This window comes from Atractosteus spatula, unplaced genomic scaffold (genome assembly GCF_055471065.1).
Source record: "Atractosteus spatula isolate fAtrSpa1 unplaced genomic scaffold, fAtrSpa1.hap1 Scaffold_95, whole genome shotgun sequence".
Lineage (NCBI taxonomy): Eukaryota > Metazoa > Chordata > Actinopteri > Semionotiformes > Lepisosteidae > Atractosteus > Atractosteus spatula.
The window spans coordinates 18868-34891 of NW_028296929.1; the positions used below are offsets into that span (position 1 = coordinate 18868).

General features: G+C 42.2%; 2 non-coding genes across 2 annotated transcripts; both read left to right on the forward strand.

Annotated features, from left to right (window-relative positions):
• The first annotated feature begins 8690 nt into the window (after positions 1–8690).
• Positions 8691–8763, forward strand: trnak-uuu (transfer RNA lysine (anticodon UUU)). Its single transcript has one exon. It is a non-coding gene; the product is annotated as a tRNA-Lys (tRNA).
• Positions 8764–12044: 3281 nt separating this feature from the next.
• Positions 12045–12116, forward strand: trnat-cgu (transfer RNA threonine (anticodon CGU)). The gene has a single exon. It is a non-coding gene; the product is annotated as a tRNA-Thr (tRNA).
• Positions 12117–16024: the final 3908 nt, after the last annotated feature.

The window sequence follows — 16024 nt, forward strand, 5'->3', positions numbered from 1 at the left end:
ATTATTGTGAGTTGTGTTTCTGAAATGTGTTTCATACAAAAATGCAATTTGGACAGTCTCTACTTACATATTCCCCTTTACTGAGGATATGTACAGTAATACATCCGGATAAGTATTTTTAAAAATGACTGTAGAGAGCCATCTACAGGCGAAAGGCGGCATGACATCACAACAGCAGCATTTAAGATGGAACGAAAAACGCGAAGAAGCTGGCGAATAAGAAGCCAACTTCAGCCTCGTTAATGCAATAGCATTAGGTGAGGTGAGGTGGGAAAAAAAGCAAATTTTATGCTTCAAATTCAATACATTTTATTTATTATGAATGTGCCGGAAATTTTTCAGTACTTTAGAGGGTTCTGCCATTTTAGATGTTATGCTGTTCCTGTCTGATTTATCAAATGTGTCATTTAAATCTCCCGTCATTTCTATATCAGTCTGAAGGCCTTGAAGTAAAGATTGCAATTCATCCAAAAATGCAATTCATCCAAAAAAAGTTTCCCACTGGTGATACATACAAGGAAATGAATGTACATTATCCCCCAAAATCAACAAATTTAAAATCAAATACCTCCCTCATCTGCAGGTGGAGAGAATAATGTCAGAATAAATACAGGTTTAAAAGTCAAGAGCATTGATAGTCCTATTTGAAAATGACACTAAAATGCTCACAATATATTAAAAAGCTCTGTAAAATAATAAAAAATAAAACAAGGTAAAAATAAATAATACACAGTTATAAAGCTCAGGAATTATCAATGGGAAGTTACAATGGGTTGATATGATTTAAAAAATAAAATGTTTGAAAAAAATCCACTTACAATATGCTAAAAATGGCAAGAATACTTAAAACAGGTGTGTAAAATTAAAAAATAAATAAAACAAGTTAAAAATAAATACTAAATGGTTTTAAAATTCAGGAATGTGATTGGTCAGATGCTTACGATGAGTGTTGCTGGTGTTTCGTGTGATTTACCGAAATGAAAAAAATATTCAATTTAAAAAACGGCAAGAGCTCGTATGAAAAAAAAGTTCTTCAGTATCTTTGTTGTAACAGCTGCACCAGAACTAGTGTATTCATATACATCAGAAAAGTAGCTGAACTTGACTGATTTATATTCAGTTATATGCATTGGGGACGAAAAGGAGACTTACAGTGCCTTGCGAAAGTATTCGGCCCCCTTGAACTTTTCAACCTTTTGCCACATTTCAGGCTTCAAACATAAAGATATAAATTTTTTATTTTATGTGAAGAATCACCAACAAGTGGGACACAATTGTGAAGTGGAACGAAATCTATTGGATTTTTGAAACTTTTTTAACTAATAAAAAAATGAAAAGTGGGGCGTGCAAAATTATTCGGCCCCCTTGCGTTAATACTTTGTAGAGCCACCTTTTGCTGCGATTACAGCTGCAAGTTGCTTGGGGTATGTCTCTATCAGTTTTGCACATCGAGAGACTGAAATTCTTGCCCATTCTTCCTTGCAAAACAGCTCGAGCTCAGTGAGGTTGGATGGAGAGCGTTTGTGAACAGCAGTTTTCAGCTCTTTCCACAGATTCTCGATTGGATTCAGGTCTGGACTTTGACTTGGCCATTCAAACACCTGGATACGTTTATTTGTGAACCATTCCTTTGTAGATTTTGCTGTATGTTTGGGATCATTGTCTTGTTGGAAGATAAATCTCCGTCCCAGTCTCAGGTCTTTTGCAGACTCCAACAGGTTTTCATCCAGAATGGTCCTGTATTTGGCTGCATCCATCTTCCCCTCAATTGTAACCATCTTCCCTGTCCCTGCTGAAGAAAAGCAGGCCCAAACCATGATGCTGCCACCACCATGTTTGACAGTGGGGATGGTGTGTTGAGGGTGATGAGCTGTGTTGCTTTTACGCCAAACATATCGTTTTGCATTGTGGCCAAAAAGTTCGATTTTGGTTTCATCTGACCAGAGCACCTTCTTCCACATGTTTGGGGTGTCTCCCAGGTGGCTTGTGGCAAACTTTAGACGAGACTTTTTATGGATATCTTTGAGAAATGGCTTTCTTCTTGCCACTCTTCCATAAAGGCCAGATTTGTGCAGTGTAAGACTGATTGTTGTCCTATGGACAGACTCTCCCACCTCAGCTGTAGTTCTCTGCAGTTCATCCAGAGTGATCATGGGCCTCTTGGCTGCATCTCTGATCAGTCTTCTCCTTGTCTGAGCTGAAAGTTTAGAGGGACGGCCAGGTCTTGGTAGATTTGCAGTGGTCTGATACTCCTTCCATTTCAAGATGGTCGCTTGCACAGTGCTCCTTGGGATGTTTGAAGCTTGGGAAATCTTTTTGTATCCAAATCCGGCTTTAAACTTCTCCACAACAGTATTACGGACCTGCCTGGTGTGTTCCTTGGTCTTCATGATGCTCTCTGCGCTTTCAACAGAACCTTGAGACTATCACAGAGCAGGTGCATTTATACAGAGACTTGATTACACACAGGTGGATTCTATTTATCACCATCAGTCATTTAGGACAACATTGGATCATTCAGAGATCCTCGCTGAACTTCTGGAGTGAGTTTGCTGCACTGAAAGTAAAGGGGCCGAATAATTTTGCACGCCCCGCTTTTCATTTTTTTATTAGTTAAAAAAGTTTCAAAAATCCAATAGATTTCGTTCCACTTCACAATTGTGTCCCACTTGTTGGTGATTCTTCACATAAAATAAAAAATTTATATCTTTATGTTTGAAGCCTGAAATGTGGCAAAAGGTTGAAAAGTTCAAGGGGGCCGAATACTTTCGCAAGGCACTGTACATGGATTTTATTAGGTTTTAGGAATCAGAAAATTTATTTGTACGTTTATGCCTACGAGCAGAAATAACTTCCTGCTTTCAGCGCTTTTATTGTTTCTGCTTGTAACCTCGAACAGAGAAACCCGGTACTGACTCACAGAAACGCCCCGGAGTTTCTGTGTTTCTGGGATTTAAGAGGGATGTACTGTATGAAGACAGTAAAGGGAGTTTTTTTTCCCGCTGTAGAGTATGAAGGCGGTGTGACGAGTCTGGAGGGTGGAGACGCGCATTCTGCACGGGGAGCGCAGAACAACGAGTTTCCCCTGCAGCTCACCGAGTCCTGTCCTATATAACCGCTGAGCCTGGGACACACTGAATCTCTAACCAGCGTTGGCGATGTAAAGGGTTAAACCCAGAAGTCGAGAGTGGAGTTTTTGTATAAGTGTAAGATTAAGGGAATAGGGTTTTGGGGAGTTTGGTGCACAGAAGAGGTTTCGGTTTAGGTTTAGTTTGCTTTTGACACATTTGTAACGGCCATGGCGGCCTGTAGATTCGGCATGCGCCGTTACTTTTGCGCACGTTTGGTGAATAAGGGTGGTGAGGGTTCGGCTCACTCGGGTGATATTTCACGGTTGGACTTTTTAAGGAAGGTGTTACAGAAAGGATTAAGGCATTAGATGTCAAATGCTTAATCACTTTTCTGAAGGGAATTGGTTTTGACATTAGTTTCAATCGGCGAAGTTACTGGAAGAATTTTGGATGAAAATAGAGGAGAAAAAAAGATGTGGGCCTAATTAGAATGTTTGAATGGCAGAAGCTGATGGATCTTTCTAATGTGGTGTGAGCCTGGTCAGTACCTGGAGGGGAGACCTCCTGGGAAAAACCAAGGTTGCTGCTGGAAGAGGTGTTAGTGGTGCCAGCAGGGGGCGCTCACCCTGTGGTCTGTGTGGGTCCTAATGCCCCAGTATAGTGACGGGGACACTATACTGTAAACAGGCGCCGTCCTTCGGATGAGACGTAAAACCGAGGTCCTGACTCTCTGGGGTCATTAAAAATCCCAGGGCGTTTCTCGAAAAGAGTAGGGGTGTAACCCCGGCATCCTGACCAAATTTCCCATTGGCCCTTACCAATGATGGCCTCCTAATAATCCCCCTCTATGAATTGGCTACATTACTCTGCTCTCCTCCCCACTGAGAGCTGATGTGTGGTGAGCGTTCTGGCGCACTATTGCTGCTGTCGCATCATCCAGGTGGATGCTGCACATTGGTGGTGGTGGAGGGGAGTCCCTATTACCTGTAAAGTGCTTTGAGTGGAGTGTCCAGAAAAGCGCTATATAAGTGTAAGCAATTATTATTGATTAATAGGACTGTGATTGTTCGCATGTTTAATGAGATGGTGATGAAGGAAGATGTTGTGACATGGTTGTCTAAGTATTGTTTAGTGAAAGGTGAGCTTCAGAAAGTCTTGGATGATGATGGCATCTGGAACTGTTCATGGAGAGTACCTGTTTCATTGCATGAAGACAAAAAATGGTTATGGTGGATTTAAACACATTCCTTCTTTGATTGGATTATGTGAAAATAGAGGCCTTGTGTTCTACCAAGGGCAGCCAAAACCGTGCAGGAGATGTGGGGAGCTGGGTCACTTTGTGGATGCCTGTACAAAGGTGGTGTGTGGTAAGTGCAAGGAAACTGGACATGCATATACTGAATGTACAAGCGTGAGGAAATGTAATCTCTGTGAGTGTGAAGGTCATGTGTTTAAAGACTGTCCAAATTCCTTTGCAAATAGAACAAAACTGGTAAGACCGATGCAAAAACAGGAAGAGTTTGAAGAGGTATTTAGGGCTGGAGCAGTGGTTCTGGATCAGGAACTGGATGTGGTTGACGTTGAAGAAAGTGGTGAAAAAGAGAGCGAGGGTTCAGAATGGAGTGAAGGAGATGAGGCTGAGGTAGAAGAGAATGATAATGTTGCAAAAAGTGAGGTGGAATCTGATTTGATTGGTAGCATCTCTTCCAATAGCCTGCCACCTGTGGAGACTGAAAGTGCTCAAATGAAATGTACAGAACAGTGGGTGCAGTCTAAAAGAGACATTGGATTTAGAAAATGATTTAACTCCGAGCAGAGTGAGGGAAGATCATTTTCCAAGTCCTCAGGTAGGTTCTCCCATGGGTTTAGATGTCTCCAATATATGTGATCTTACTGACCAAGCTTCAGAACCAGAGACTCAAGGATGGCAGGTGGAGAAATATCCTATGGATTGTGGGGGTGGTGGAGGAGGAGACAATTAAAGCAAAAGTGGGGGGGGGAGGCCTGTATAGTAGGTGTCTATACACTTGAATGATTGTAGCCAGATCTTTTAGTCTCCCCTGGTCCTACTTTAAGTATGGCTCTTAATATTGTGTCCATAAATGTGAGAAGCATTCGCTCCAAGTTAAGGGCAAGGACTATATTATCATTTGTGAGGAAGGTAACTGCTGATATTGTGTTGTTACAGGAGTGTGGGTTACCCTTTAAAAACTGCTATAAGGATATGGAAGAACTGTGGACATTGGGCCGATCAACCTGGTGTGGGTCCAAAGAAAATAAATCTGATGGTATAGCTGTTCTAATTAAAAATAAGATGGTAGAGGTACGACAGCACCTTGTAATGAAACCAGGGAGAGCACTGGTGGTATATCTGGGTTTCATGAATGTCTAATTTAAACGCTTAAATATATATTGTCTGAGTTGCTCACATGACAGATATGTCCTAATTCAGGAACTGAGTATATTTATTGGGATGGGATTTTAATTCTCTTTTAGAAAGAGAAGGCAGAATAACGGGCGAGAGACAGGTCCAATTTGATAAATCATCAATATTATTGCAAACATTATGTAAAGATTTTAAACTGAAAGATGGCTTCAAACTTCATAGTCAGGGGAGGGCAGGTTTCACATGCCACAAGTCTAATGGGACCCAAGGCTCACGCATTTTGTTTTGGTACTTGATTTTACTTGCATGACCGCAGGCCTAACCCCTGTTTTTTTTTTTCTCTGACCATTGTCTACTGTCATTTACAATTTCTATTCCAACAGCTGTTACTGTGGAGAAGGGTGTGTGGAAGCTCGATATTTTGCTTCTGGAAGGTGAGGTAGTGACGCACAGGTTCAGGGAAAGATATAAGGAATGGCGGTCTTTGTATGACCTGTTTGGCACAAGAGCACAGTGGCTGACCCTGCGCTCTGACCCCCAGCTTCTCTCCCTGTCTGTGTGTCTCATGGAGTTAGAAAGACTACAAGCTGTGCAAACTTCCAAATCTGTAACATCATTTCAAGGGTGTATGATAGATCATTCACAAGATCAAATGGCTGTTTATTATTGTAAGAACTGTAGTTCACTATTGTTCTTTTGACTCTTGAGCTTGCATTATACAGCCGTTGAGTGCATTTTAAACCTAAGAGATATCCAACTGATTCAACCTGTCTGATGAATGTTAAATGGGTTGTGACTTTTGGCAAAGTTTTTTGCAACATTATTTGTTTCATGAATACCATTCATCTCTATAACAACTTTCCTGTACCCTGAACATATGTTTTAAATTGCTTGATCCCATTTGGTGCAACCTTTGCGTTGTACTTGTAATGTGTTGTTTGCATTAGGAGTGTGTTTAATAAGCAGAAAAGAAGCCCGTTTCTTCTATTGCTTCTGATCTTATACAGTGGTCAGAATCTCTCATCCAAAAGCTGATGAGTAGGAGGGGGGGAAATTAGTGCAGATGCACAATCCATAAAAAAACATTAAAGAGCATAAAGGTTTTCATCACATGGACTTGTTTGACTGTTTAGGATTAATGTTTTGGTGGCAGATCAATTAAAGGACAACAACCAGAAACACTGGTTCTCACACTGAATGCATTCTCCTTCAATAATCTTTTTTACCAACAGGTGAGTGGAGTTGCCATGGGCACCAGAATGGGACCCAGCTATGCCAATATCTTTGTTGGCTGGGTAGAAGAACGTTTCTTAGCTTGCTACACTGGCTATGTCCCTGACCTCTTCAAGCGATATATTGATGACTGCGTCAGTGCCGCCACATGCTCCAACGATCAGCTTAAGTGCTTCCTGCACCATTTCACCAACTTCCACCTGTCCCTCAAATATATGGTTAACATATCTTCCACTACTCTTCCGTTTCTGGACATCAACTTCTCCATCAACTACCCCAGACTCTCCACTTCTGTTTATTACAAACCCACGGTTTCATACAGCTATCTCTTGTATAGCTAATTTCACCCCAAACATACTAAAAATTCTCTCCCTTTTTCACAGTTCCTTCGGCTACAACAAATATGCAGCGACGACATCGACTTCCAGAACCAAACCCTCAAAATGTACTCCTTTTTCAACAACAGAGGATACCCCAGCAGTGTTATTGACAGGGCCCTTGCCCGAGCCAAAAACACCCCTTGGACCATCAACCCAATCAGGAACTCCCACCGTAACAACCGCATTCCTTTGGTGCTTCCCTAACACACTTCCTATCCCCAGGACTGTTAACGACAACTTTTCCATCCTACAGGATGATCCCTCCATTGGGGCCCTCTTTTCTGACTGCCCCATCATCTTATATCGTCAATCACCTAATCTGCGCAACCTTCTTGTTCACAGCTCCCTTGACCGCCCTCAGCAACCCTCCACACCAGGTACTTTCCCCTGCAACAGAGCTCGCTGTATCGCCTGCAAGTACACATCCAACACCACACTCATTCAAGGCCCCTCAGGACAATTCTGGATCACCCAGAAGGCATCTTGTACCTCCAGCAACCTTATTTACTGTATCTCTTGCAGTAAATGCCCAGTTTCTCTCTATATTGGAGAAACAGGAAGGGGACTTGGAGACCGCTTCAGAGAACATGTCAGGGCTGTGAAGATTAAAGATCTCTCCAAAAACCATTGTTTCTCATTTAACCTCTGATGGCCATGACCACTCTAATCTCTCCGTCTTTGTTCTCAAAGATGGTTTTCTGAACTCATACATTAGAAAGACTACCGATACCAAACCAAACTTATCCTGCAGCTAGGATCACAACTTCCCCCTTCTCTAAACGACAGACTACTATTCTACTAAATTTTCTCCATTCATTGGAAGTTTCATTTCACACCTCTCAACACCTATTCTGACTTCACACCTCTTGATTGGCCTCTCTTTCTGTCCCCTGCTCCCGCCTCTCACCCTTCCTCCCTCCCAGCTTTTGTTCTCCCACTACATTACCTTTGCCTACTGCCTTCTCTCTCACACCTGAAGAAGGCTCCACGGCCGAAACATTGTTTTCTTTTTTTCAGCATGGAATAAACCTATTACTTGTTCCTTAACAACCGGAAACAATATCTTCGGTCTTTCCAGAGCTGTAAGTAGTCATTCCAAGTTTATTAACTTGTCTCTGTGCTTGTATGTACTCTTCAATAGCCACTGATGTTATTTACAACAGCTATTTTAAAAAAGTAAATTTGCATTCTTTGGACTTCTTTCTAAAGAATTGGCACATTTGGTGGCTCTGTGGCTAAGGATCTGCACCTGTGGCTGGAAGGTTGCTGGTTTACATCCCACGGTCGGCAGAGGAATCCTACTCCATGGGGCTCCAGAACAAGGCCCTTAACCCCAACTGTTGTTGATTGAAAGATTTTATTAAATGTGAAAAAAATCTGAATGTGAAAAAAGGTCAAAATGCTATTGAAAAAAATCAGTAATGTGAGGAAAGATGGATTGTGGGAGCCCCTTAACTACCCATGTCATGCTGTATTTCTCACTCATTCTACTGGGAGTGGTGCCGTCGCTTCTGGATAAAGTCTGTCAGTGGTCATCCCAGACGGGTCAGGTATGACTGCTCTTCGGCACAAGAGACACGTGACTTGCGAGGATCCCGACAGTGTAGACTTTCTTTCAGAGCCCGGATAGCTCAGTCGGTAGAGCATCAGACTTTTAATCTGAGGGCCCAGGGTTCAAGTCCCTGTTCGGGCGGTTGTGCCTTTCTTAAGTCTATTGTGAATCTCATTCTAAATAGTCTTTTATCTTTCACTCTTCTAGCTGTACTGTGGTTATTTTAAATGTCCATTACTTGTATTTACTGTAGTGTATTTAGTGTTTCATTTCACAAACCGAAAATGTTCAATAGATCTTGTCACTCTACTCCACGTAATCATCTAAATTAAATCACAGTAGAATACAGAACACGCAGTGAGGAGCTCACACAGTGAGTACTCTTGAATACGACGAGAGGAAAGGCACACTGCACATCTGCAGAACATCACGTCCGAGTTTACAGCGACAGCAGAGGTTAGAAGCGAAGTAGTTTTTTATTACTCGCTCGCTGAACGATCTCTCAAGAAACCTCGGTTGAGATTTAACGGGTGTCTAACAATCACGTTCAAAAAGGTGACGATAAGTTTTTTTTTTTAACTAGGTAGCCTTAATGGCAACACAGTGTGAGTAATCTTAAAGCAGCTGCAGATGGAGTAGCCGTAATGGCAACACAGTGCTTTGAGTTCGGCTTTTCTTATTTCTTCTGCAGAACCAGTGGTATCGGAATATATTGATCCGTATAAGAAGCGCTTTCGGTTTCTGATCATTTTTATTGAGCGCTGCTCTAAACTTTACATTTGCTCGGGCTAGTTTTCCCCATGAAAAAAAGACATATCCCTAATTACATGATTTCACTTTTCTTATCAACGAGTAGAAATAAAATATATACTTCATTATAAGTACCACAGGCAAGATGGCTGGTGGTCTAAGGCGTTGCGTTCAGGTCGCAGTTACCCCTGGAGACGTTTGTTAAAATCTCACTTCTAATAAAGAGGTCTTTCTCGTTAGAATAGAAACGATAGAAGCCTTAAGCAGGAAAAAAATCACAACATCTCGCATTTCACGTGTTTAATGTTAACTGTCTCAGTGGTTGCCTCGGTGATTGATGGCTCTTTTCCCTCGCAGGGTGACGGCAAACTTCTTCAGAGAGGGAGTCTCCCACGCACGGCTTTTCTTTATCAAGAGCTGAGACAACAGAAACAGACTTCAAACTGACATGAATTACTTCTTGAGCGTTTATGACTGTCTTTAAAAGCTGAGAGCAGGTGAAAAAGTGTTTGGAAATGAGGCAATGACTGCTAACAGTAAACAGAGCTGACGCTCAGCTGCAGACAAGCGCTCCTCGTTAGTATTGTAACGCTTACGGCCGACAGGTACTGTGTAAGAGCCGGCGTACCAGAGCAGGTGACGTCACCGCCCTTCCCTGTGATAGCAGGACTACAGCTACTGGGCTGTGGAGAGATCTCTCTTTAGCTCACGGGGCTGGGTCGCTGCAGAGAGACGCGGAAGTCCCGGGTTCGAGCCCCGGACGGTGTGGGGCCGACCTGATGCGGCAAGGGCGCCCGCCTGAGCCCCCGTTGCGTTACAGTATACTGCTGAGTACCCCCGCTTGTTGCGCGGTAGACCGGGGTACGTTTCTGTGACAGGGCGCTGGTTTAATTTTTTAACAACCTGACTTCACTTAAAAAGTGTGTACTGTGTACTACGTTTCGGACTAGTTAGTGCGGTAGAATATGGAGATCATCTCCAGCTTTGAGCTCAACTGCAACAAGAAGTCATACTAAATGTAGTATAGTGAGTAGAAATCGCGAGACAACAGAACGAGAGAGTAGAAGGCGGGAATATATGGTGTAAGGGCGTGATCTGTGTAGTTAACAAAATAGTTAAAATAATATAAAAACGTCTCTTTATTAAGATACACAACATTTATGGCGACGAGAGATGAGTGCTTGACGGACTCAAAGCGAGCAGAATACTGCAGATTTTTGTTCTCTTGCTGGTAGAAACGAACTTTTGAATTTTCGGACTTTTCGTTTAGCTTGCGCCATGGAAGATATGGCAGCCGCGCCGAGAAGCTTTGCTTATGCCCAGCTTTTTCTACCGCTTCTACTGAAACTCGGAGCTCCGGATTTGTATGCGGAATACAAGATATGGATGGAGTCGTACAGATTTTTTTAAATAGCCAGTGGATCTACAGAAGCTCCGGATGCCGTGAGACGTGCTACATTACTGCACTGTATCTGGGTGCCCGTGCAGCGGATTTTCGCCAACCTCCCTGTTGAAAAAGGTACATATGAACAGACTGTAGCTGCCTTAGACGCTTACTTTACACCGCAGAGAAATGTGGTTTTGGAACGGCATAAATTTAGGCAGAGAACTTCAGTTGATGCTTTTGTGACTGCACTAAGAGGACTGGCTAAATCTTGTGACTTTGGAGTATTGGAAACTGACATGTTAAGAGATCAACTTGTGGAAAAATGTGCACATAAGAGACTATAAATTGCTGCAGGAGGAAGGGCTGACTTTAGAAAGAGCTCTTACAGTCGCTAGAATTCATGAAGCAGCTCAAGCAGAATCAAGAATGCTTTCTGACCACAGTGACAAAGTGACACTGAACGGGGCGCTCGCTCAAACAAAAGCCGAGCAGCAGGACGCAGTCATGCTAGAGATATACTGTAGAAGAACAGGGGACGGCTGACATTACATGTTACAGGTGCGGACTAACAATGCACAAAGCAGATGAATGCGGAGCGTGAACAGCAAAATGTGTACACTGTAAGAAAACAGGACATTATGCACACGTCTGCAGAACATCACGTCCGAGTTTAAGGACAGCAACATCAGAGATTGGAAGCTAGGGAGTTTCAGGTCTGTGTTTTTATTATAGGTTCAAGAAAGTCTGAATACCTTTGCAAGAAGTATTTCAGAATCCCACTCAAATCCAGTACGAATGCCGCATAAATCTGCATTGTACAATTAGTATACTGTTTGTCCGTTGAATCAAACACGCCTTATGAAGCATTTCTAAAACAGGAGAGATCGTTAGGGAATGCGTCTTCCTGTAAAAATAAAATGACTTCAAGGGCACTATAAGCAGAGGTGTGAAAGCCTGCTCTACAGAAGAACTATAGCCAGAGATGCCAAAGAGGTCGAGATTTCACCACGTGAGAGAAAGCATCTCAGAAAACGAAGTTGCGGTCGTTTCCACGCGTTATAAAACCACTAGGTCAAACAACAAGAGCTGAAGAGAGTAACGCGGCCGAGCGCTCTAAGGAGTTGGCTTAAACCTCCAGTCTCTTCAGGAGCATCTGTTGGATTCGCACTGCTACAGCATATCTCCTTGTTAAGTATCCCTTTTATTGTTGTTGCTGCCTCCAGGCGATGTAAACCAGATTCAGAAAAAAATAATTTGAACAACATTATTCCCATATTTGCTCGAAGGCGCGGTGGCCAAGTGGTAAGGCGTCTGTCTCGTTAACTGAAGACCGTCGGTTCAATCCCCACCCGTGCCTGTTTCATTTGTCGCCGCTTTCCTTCAGTTTCAATGTCTTCAAAGAACTCGTAATGTAGGAGTCTCAATAGTAAAAGAACATAACTGTCGCCAGTGATTACTATTCTTGCATATCCTGCCTTGTTTTTTAGTCGACAAAGCTTGTCTCTCTTCACACCCATCTTCCGAATGATCGCCTCAGCACTGGGAAGGAACGTGCGCTTGGTAAACCCCCCCATGGTCTGATCACAAACAGATCGGGTGAGCTGTCAGTCCAGGTTGGAAGTGACGTTCGAAAGCACTAAAAATCTGACTTTGGAACGAGAAGACCGTGTTTTTTTAACGAGTAAACGATAAAATAATATACTGCCTGCAAGACTATGTCAAGTTCAAGTTCAAATTCAAGTTTATTGTCATTATACTCATATACAGGTATATATTATAACGAAATGCTATTTAGCTAGCTCTCGGACATAAGTAGTACAAAGAAAAAAACACAGAGACAGAGACAACAGCCGATGTGCAAAAAACAACAACAGGCAGTGTGCAAAACAACAAAAAGGTAACAGGTTATGTGCAAAAACATGCATCAAAAGAATGAAATAAAGGGATAGAAATTATGGGGAGTGAACTTTTGACATGTATGGTAGAGGTAGATTTTCAATGTGTTTGGGTTTTTGGTAAGAAAGAAGGCACTGTGAGGTTCAGATCATAGGTGAGAGGTGAGGTGAGAGTGAGAGAGGCTGGGAGTTTAATAGTTTGATAGTGCGGGGGTAAAAACTGTTTCTGAGTCTGGTACTCCGGACCCGAATGCTCTGGTACCGTTTTCCATGTCATGCTAAACGCCACAAATTGTGTTCGTCCAGTCGTATCAATCGTCCTAAAGTTACAGAAAATCGGATGCAACTGGTACAATCAGCACCCATTTCTTCAGGATAGTGGAGCGGTTTAAAACAGCAAATTCACAGTTTTGTGTCTTTCAATCTTTGTGTTCCGCTCTCCAAATAGAAGCACGGGTTCAAATCCCACTCCCGACAGTCAGGCGTTTTACCTTGTCTTTTTTACCTGCCTTTACACTATTTCAGTCTTGTTGTGCTCGCTGACAATCACAGTACAAGGAAAACGGAGAAACCGCTTTGGAAAAACATAACGGACAGAAAAAAGCTTCGTAAGCACGTGAATGTGATTAGCAGCAGTAAGGTATGCATTCAAATGTTTAAGGCAGATTTATAAAAGCAGCAGAAGAAAGGTGCAGCACAATGCAATTTGTGAGAGTTCGCTGGTTTTTATGCTGCTTGGATTTCTTTCAAGCCTATGAAGTGACCCCCGTTTTATTTTCATTTTCAAACTTCAGAACCGAATAACAAAAAGATTTCATGTGTGACAGCATTCCGTTGCAAATACCGTTTCCACGATGTATTCAGCGACGGGAATGAAATATTTTAGTGCTGGCTCAAATGCGAGGAATTTCAGAAAAACCTGGAAAAGCAACGCTTGCAGTAAATGACAAATTTAAAGCGTGTAGTCAGCATGAACAGAACAACGCAATGCTCTGTAAAAACGATCTGAAGCCGCAAATGCTCTTTTATCTCGGCAGTTCATTCCGATACGATGTTTCCGCAGTATAAATGAAATGCCGAACTCCAAACATGTTGTTGCCATTATTGTTACTCCTGCTGCTGTAGTTTTAAGCTTTAATCAGTGGGTATGTAATGTTGTAAAGGGGCTGGACTACTTTGTTCAGTCCAAATTCCATTATGTGAATTTATGCTTTTTTAATATAAGCATTAACAATACAATGCGTGCTCAAAAACCATTACTTATTAGCTTAAGAAGCGGCAGTGTTTTGACAAAGTGTGGTATTCGAACAGATAATCCTGAAGTGTTTAATACTTGCTTGTGAGCAAATCTCCCTCGATTTAGACAAACTCTTGTTCGGCCGATGATTTCAGATCAAAATCTGAATCAAGTGGAAAGAAAGCTGAATTACGCTGGGTACTGGGTATCACTGTTACGCCATCAGGTCATGCTAGGAGGATTGGCGGGATCAAATTGACACAGAGGGACCCAATGTGGGGGCTGAACCCACAGTTCTGAGATTAAGAGATTCTTGCTCTTTGGACTGCGCCTATATAACTCTGGTGCTACAGCAGTAATGTTTCTGGGTGTGGATGAACATGACATAATAGACTGACAGCAGGAACACGTGACAGTATCGCTATATTTGTCTGCAGTATATTGTGTTGAGAGCAGCAATAACTTTCCTGCAGAGATGGGAGTGCCTTTAATACAGCTCTTTCAATCAGACAGAGTAATAGGAACCGACCTCAAGTTTCGGCTGTGGATCCATCTGCACATGGGGGAAGAGACAGTAAAATAGCGACGAAGAAACAGAAAGAATTGTGCTCGCTGCAAAATAGGAAAGAAAGAGGTGTTAGGACACGTAAAACAGCTTGGCGATAATTTGCAGCGACAGTTTTATGTTATTTAGTACACAGATTTCTCTTCATGTTCCTTAAGATGTGTAATTTGTATGTTTGAACAAACAGTAATTTGTATGAGAACAGTTTATTCTAAAGTCCTGTCAATTAACAGTGGAGAGCTACCTGGTGCACGTCTTCAAGAAGACTCTCTTTAAGACGATTACAAGTTTCTCGAACAAATCTGCGTCATATTTTTAAAATAGTTTAGCTAATGAGCAACGAGAGTATAAATGAATTCTCCCACCCTCCATTCGAAGATAAAACTCCATGTGCGAGTCGAAGTTTCCTTGAAGCTACAGATGTTCGTCATTATTGGACATTCCCCGGTGATATTGACTAAGAAGCTCAATTCTTACGTGCTGTAGTTCAACGTGCGCAAAACACTCATATCCCCTGCAAATATCGGCAAGGTCAGTGATATTCTCAACAATTTGTGCCATTGCAATTCGTGCCATACTTTTTCGCAATGTATTCTGACAAGCCAAGATCAGAGGGTCATATTTGAAAAATGGTGCATTAAAATGTCTTGTACTTCAGGATTTTGAAAGTCTATTACATTGTCTCTCACACCTCGGTGTCAGAATTGTGAGACGTTTTTATAATCAGGGGGGAGGGCCGTAGCAATAAGCAGAAAGCACAATCACCTTTTTCCCAGTGCAAGTCCATGTTATGGTGAGTTTTTAAAATTGGTTTGCGATTTTCTAAAATATATTCCATACAAAAATATAATTTGGACAGTCGCTATTTATTTGGATATTCCCTTTCACTGAGGATGTCTACAGTTTTCCAGCCGAATTAGTACTGATCGAATAGAGCCATCTACAGGCGAAAGGCGACATAACATCACAGCAGCAGCATTTAAGGCGGAACGAAAAACGCGAATAAGAAGCCAACTTCAGCCTTGTAGCAGACCCTGGGAGGCACGCTCAAAATAATCATCTTTCCCAGTACTTCAGAGTCATATTTAGAGCGCTTTACTGCAATTTTATGTGATTGATAGGAGATGTGAAGCCATCGAGCCTGTACTGCCATTTCTCATGCTTTCTCTCAGTGTCGGAGCTGCAATTGCGTGTAAAGGAGGCGACTTGAAAATGAAACGTGTAATCACCTTACAGAGGGTCTTCACGACGGGGTGTGTCAGCTAGTTCTCCATTATCGTCAATTTACTGGACTTCTGAAGAAACCTATCTACAACGAAAATACAAACTGCACAGTTTAAGGTACATGAAGAGAAATCAGTGTGCTGATTGACTCAAAAAATGTCGCTACAAATAATCTGCCAGGCTTATTTACTTGTTCGACCACCTCCCTCCGTCCCCATTTGCTGTTAGCACAATTCTTTCAGTTTCTTTTCTTGTATTTTCCTTGCTATTTTAGTGTTCCCCATGTGGAGATGGATCCACAACCGAAACTGTTTTCACCCTGTGTTTCTGCAGCGTCAGTCTGT